The following is a 6,574-nucleotide window of genomic DNA, read 5'->3' as shown; positions in this document are numbered from 1 at the left end:
TGCTAGAGTTACTCTGGTTAGGTTTCAAAAGGTCAGTAATTTTGTATGAGATTAAAAATACCCCCCAAATGACATATTTTCCAGGACCCACAGAGCATTGACATCTGGAATCTCTATAAAGTTGAAATTTGCTTTAAGAAAATAACTGCTCCTTGAAACACAAGAGAGCCTAGAAATAAACCCACGACTATATGGTCAATTAATCTTCAACAAAGAAGACAAGAACATGCAATGGGAAGAAGAGAGTCTCTTCAACAAATGGTGTTGGGAAACTGGACAGACACATGCAAAAGATTGAAACTGGACTACTTTTTTACACCATACACAAAAGGAAACTCAAAATGGATTAGGGACCTAAATGTGAGACATGAAAGCATAAAAATCCTAGAAGAGAGCATAGGCAGTAACTTCTCTGACCTTGGCCATAACAACATCTTTCTGGATACGTCTCCTGAGGCAAGGGAAACAAAAGCAAAAATAAACTATTGGGACTACATCCAAATAAAAAGCTTCTGCACAACAAAGGAAACAATTAACAAAACTAAAAGACAATCTCCTGAATGGGAGAAGATATTTGCAAATAATATGTCTGATAAAGAGTTAGTATCCAAAATATATAAAGAATTGATTGATATAACTCAACATCAACCCCCACCAAATAATCCAATTAAAAATGGACAGAAAGACATGAACAGACATTTCTCCAAAAAAGGCCTACAGATGGCCAACAAACACATGAAATGATGCTCAACATCACTCATCATCAGGGAAAGGCAAATCAAAACCATAAGGGGATATCCCCTCACACCTGTCAGAATGGCTAAAATCAGAAACTTAAGAAACCACAAGCATTGCAAGGATGTGGAGAAAAAGGAACCCTCTTGCACTGTTGGTGGGAATGCAAACTGGTGCAACCACTATGGAAAAGAGGATGGAGGTTCCTCAAAAGATTAAAAATAGAATTACCCTGTGACCCAGTAATCACACCACTGGGTATTTAGCCCAAAACAGAAAAACACAAATTTGAAAGGATACATGCACCCCTATGTTTACTGCAGCCTCATTTACAATAACCAAATTATGGAAGCGACCCTAGTGTCCACCAACAGATGAATGGATAAGGAAGATGTGGTGTATATGCAATGGAATATTATTCAGCCATAAAAAAGAATGAAATCTTGCCATTTCTACCAACATGGATGGAGCTAGAGAGTATAAAGCTATGTGAAATAAGTCAGTCAGAGAAAGACAAATACCATATGATTTCACTCAAATGTAGAATTTAGGAAACAAAAAAATGAACAAAGGGGAAAAAAGAGAAAGACAAATAAAAAAACAACAACAGAGTTTTAACTATGGAGAACAAACTGAGGGTTACCAGAGGGGAAGGATGTGGATAGGGGGGTGGGTGAAATACGTGGATGGGACCAAGAGCACAATTATGGTGGTGGGCACTGAGTAATACATGGAATTGTTGAATCACTATATTGTACACCTGAAATGAATGTAACACTGTATGCTTTTTAAAATTTGTATTATTGTCTTTTTTTTATTATGTTAATCACCATGCATTACATCATTAGTTTTTGATGTAGTGTTCCATGATTCATTGTTTGCATATAACACTGTATGTTAATTACACTGGAATTAAGGTTTTTTAAAAATGTTTAAAGAAAACAACTCCTCTTGATTTATAAAGTTTCATTGATCGTCTTTCCTTTCAGAATTATATTGCCTAATATTTAAAGTATTAAAAACCCAGAAATTTCTCTTTGGACAATGATTTAAAATAATAAGTAAAAGAACATATTTCAACTGTGCAAACATTTATTTATGGGGCTTTGTTGAGGTATGAGAAGGACTTGATTGTTGTCAACCATTCTATATAGATAGGACCTGCTTAGTCTGTTCAGGCTGCTATAACAAAATACCACAGACTGACTGGCTTAAACTATAAACATTTATTTCTCACAGTTCTAGGGGCTGGGAAATCCAAGGTCAAGGTGCCATCAGATCAGGTATCCAGCAAGAGACTGCTTCCTGGCTCACAGGCCACTATCTTCTCCCTCTGTCCTCACGTAGCAGAAAAGGAGCAAGAAAGCTCTCTGGGGTCTCTTTTATAAGAGCACTAAGCCCCTTCATGAGGGTTCTACCCTCATGATCTAGTCACTCCTCACAGCCCCCTACTTCCTAATACCATCACCTTGGAGGTTAGGATTTCAACATATGAATTTGGGGGAGACACATTGAGCCCGTGACATTCTGTTTTGAGGTGAATCTGTACAGGAGGTGTCATACATACACCTCAGTGATTATTAAGCACCTACTATGTGCTAAGTTTGTTCTTGCTTAAAGTTGTATAAGAGACATAAAAGAATGTTCTTGTTCTCAGAATCATTCTTCTGGCAACCTCCAGATGAAAAGGACTTAACTTACAACTGCCCTGGCTGCTTTGGTGGCCTTTCCTATTGGGAACATGACTCCCTCAGTGTGACCAAAGCTTAAATTTCCTGTTCCCCAATGGCTGACCTTAAATACTAACACCAGGGCCTCAGTCAGCAGAGGACGCTGAGACGCCAGCAAAGGTGAGCAGTGCCTCAGCTGGCTTGGTCAGTAGAGACACTTAAGACTGAAACCACTTGGCTTCCGAACACATTTGACTTCAATCTTTAAAACGTTTCTGTTCTTAATAATGTTTGAGAAAAGGAAATGTGAGGCAAAATATCAAACAAAAATTCAAGAAAACCTATTTTATTGGGGATAAAGCATGATATTTTACATCAGTAGCAGTCAGGAATAAAATTTAAAAGTTCTTCTCTAAATTCAAAATAATCACCCTCAACTCAGAATGGAAATCTGAAGAACAAGGGGAAAGTGATTGAAAGACCAGTAATAAAGAGTAAAGGCAGTGACAGTTGTGACGAGTTCAAGCATGACACCAGGCCAGACTCTGGACTATCTCAGTCAGTCTTCACATCAACCCTCTGAAATAGGTGTTAGTATTTCCCCAACTTTCAGATGAGGAAACAGAAGTCCAGGGAGGTTAAGTGAGATGTCTGAGATCCTGCAATGAGTAATCTGAGGCTGGGATTCAGACCTAGGTCTGCCCAGCTACAAAGCCATGGGGACTCTATTTCACAACTGTTTTTACACATTAGAGTCCTTTAAGGAAGACAAGAGTCCAAGGAGAATGGCATCAACAAGAGAAAGGAATTTGATGTGGGTCTTAAAGTAGGATTGGGATGGGAGGAGCATCTCTCTGCAACACATTGCCCTGCTGGTGTTAAGCACTGTTGACTTCACTGTGGGTGGGAAAGCATGGCCAAGCCATGGTGGGTGTGTGTTAATGCGGGTGCTGCTGAAGAAAATAGCCCCTTAAAATGAGTCTGATACTGATGCTGATTTTAAAATCATCTCATTGTCAAAATTGAAATCGACCTTTAAAACAGGCCTCAAGCACACTTTAATTTCCACTGTCATTATCTCAGGCTTACCGTTTCCCTAAGATTTTACCCCAAAAGTTTGGTCCAAATTACCACCCGGCCTGTAGCCAGTTCTGTCTGCTCCTGAGCGGCTTCTATAAAGGGAACTAAAAAGCACTGGGCTGAGAGGTTCTTCACTCCCTGTGGCTGGCCCATTGTGGAGATGTGAGGCCTTGGAGATTAAAGCCCCGTGTTTGTTTTTCAGCATCGGGTAAAAATGTGCCACCTGGGGGATGTCTGGCTGGCTCAGATGGTAGAGCAAGTGACTCTTGATCTCAGAGTCGTGAGTTCGAGCCCCATATTGGGTGTAGAGTTTACTTTAAGAAAAAGAAAATGCCCCACCTGGAAAGGGAAGTACATCAGGAAATCAGACTCTCCGTTGGAAAGAAGCTCCGTGAGTTTGACAGATGTCACCCCGAAATGAGAGAGGGTGCTATTTTCCTTGGAACTCAAGGAAGGTGCAGTCCTAACCTCTAACAAAAACCGAGGTTATTACTGCTTCTGCCCAAGAAGGCTCAGATGGGAAAATAATGCTAATACATCATGGAGGTGATGAATTCCAGGCCCAGAAAGTAATGAAATTTCAAAGCTGACTGATTCTAATTTGGGTTTAGCCTAGTGACAGAGAACAGCGCGCTCTATGACATATTCTCCTAACCTACTAAGTGCAATACATTGAGTTAAACTTAAATTTTTTCTAAAGCAGTAGAAAACCTTGAGTACATCATCATGGTCACATTCCCATTTCTATTAATGCCGTCCTTAGGCATGTCATGACTTCTCTAAAGTGATTATTTTGAATGCTTCTCCTTGGCTTTGCATTTCATTCTCTACTGTGATGATTGTGGTTTTTCTCTCAGTATTTTCTGTTAGTCAATATTCTTTGAATTTTTAATTATGAAATATTTTGAACACGTAAAAACGTGCAGCTCTAACAGATGCCTGTGTAGTTGCCAGACACATTTACTAATTGCTAATATTTTGCCATATTTAATACCATTTTTTTTAAAGAATCCATCGAAGCAATTTCCTTCCTTACCTTTACATTACTTTTGCTTTCTTTCCAGAGGCAGCCACTCTCCTGAAGTTGGTGGACATCCTTCCAAGGCACATTTTAAAACTTTTACTTAAAAGTATGTACTTACAACTACATGAGCAAGTTATAGGTCTATCTGTACCTTAAACCTGACCATCTGTTCTTAATAATGTTTGAGAAAAGGAAACGTGAGGCAATACTACTGGGGGGCAAGGAGAGAAAATGTGACAGAGTGTATGTACTATATAAATATTCTTTGCAACTTACTTTTTTTAAGGTTGCTTCCAATTTTTCTCTGTGAATATCCTTATAAATATCTGCTTGTGTATGCACATGAGAGTTTCTCTAATATCTGGTCATACATTTGCACATATTCAATTTTACCAGCTATTATCACACGGTCCTACAAAGTAGTTTTATCAAGTTATACTTAGGCCAACAGTGTATAATGTGCCCCATTTCCCAATATCCTTGGCAATAAATCGAGTGTTATTAACCATATAATTCTTTTAATAATGTGGTGGTCATAAAATGTATTTCTTTGCTTCATTTTACATTTCCCTGATTATTAGTGAGGTTAAGCATTTTCTATCTGAGTTTAATACATTTCCAAATACTGGGCGCCTGGGTGGCTCAGTTGGTTAAGCGACTGCCTTCGGCTCAGGTCATGATCCTGGAGTCCCGGGATCGAGTCCCGCATCGGGCTCCCTGCTCGGCAGGGAGTCTGCTTCTCCCTCTGACCCTCCTCCCTCTCATGCTCTCTGTCTCTCTCTCTGTCTCAAATAAATAAATAAATAAAATCTTTAAAAAAAAAATACATTTCCAAATACTGTGATTGCTGATATATTTTAATTCATTTCTTCTGTCTTATGTTTCAAAGTGTGTGTGTGTGTTTATGGAGAGAGAGAGAGACAGAGACCGAGAGAAAGCACTTCTTTTCACTTGTTCCTGCCTTCTATAGAATGATTAGGTTCCCTGTAGACTCCATTTCCCTGTATTGTTTTTGAAGTCATATATTCTATTTCTGTTCTGTTAATAGTTATCCTTACATTTTAACAAGCATACTTGACTTAACAAAATTTATGGTTAACTAATACCTCTACTCTTCTCCTGAAAACACAAGGACTTGGAACTCTTTACTCCTAGTTCCTACTTCATGTTTTCCATGTGAAGTAACTTAATCTATCCTGTTTTCATGTCTCTTCACCCGCATTAGTCATTATTATGGTTACTGTTTTATTTGCAGTTAATAATACTTTAAATTATCCATGCCTGCTGATGTCTTTGATTCCTGTTGCTTCTCATTTCTAGTCCTTCCATCTGAGCTTAACTTCTTTCTTTTTAAAACACATTACATAATAGTTCTTCGGCATGGATTTTGTCTGAAAAATGTCTTTATTTTTGCCCTCATTTTTGAGTGACTAGTATGGTAGAAAGTTCTGGATGGGTGGTTATTTTCCCTTAGCACTCAGAGGGTATTAGATCATTGTTTTCTGATACCTATTGCTGCTAATGAAAATTTTGCTTTCATTTACTTGTTTTATCTTAGTAAGTTACCTGTCTATTCTATCTGTTGTTTTTTAAATTTTCTCTTTATAGTCTCAAGTTTTCTAAAGTATGTTTTAGGTGTCACTTAAAAAAAATAAAGTTCTTCTCAGGACTCATTGTGCTTCCAAATTATGAGAAAGCAGATCTGTTATAAATTCTGGAAAATTTCTCACTATTTCTTCCTTGAATACACCATCTTCCCTGGCACTCCAATTAGATATATGTTGGGCCATCTCAGTCTGTCTGAATGTCTTACATGTTCTATCTCTTTGCTTCTCTGCTATGAACTGAGAAATTTCCTCAGGTCTCTCCTCAGTCATTCTCTCTGTAGTTGTGCTTAAACCAGCTTTTTTACTCAATCGCTATCTACTGTAGCAACGTCCTCCACTCCTCCTGTCTCCCGAATCCGCACCCTCTTCCATGACTGCACAGTCCCACGCCCTCTCACCACCAATGGAGTGACCTGCTCTGCCTCTTGACTGGGCTTGGCTGTGTCACTATTTTGATC

This window comes from Mirounga angustirostris, unplaced genomic scaffold (genome assembly GCF_029215605.1).
Source record: "Mirounga angustirostris isolate CCGP_5_RB_7025 unplaced genomic scaffold, mMirAng1.0.hap1 SCAF_3, whole genome shotgun sequence".
NCBI lineage: Eukaryota > Metazoa > Chordata > Mammalia > Carnivora > Phocidae > Mirounga > Mirounga angustirostris.
Note: the sequence above shows the minus strand (reverse complement) of the source record.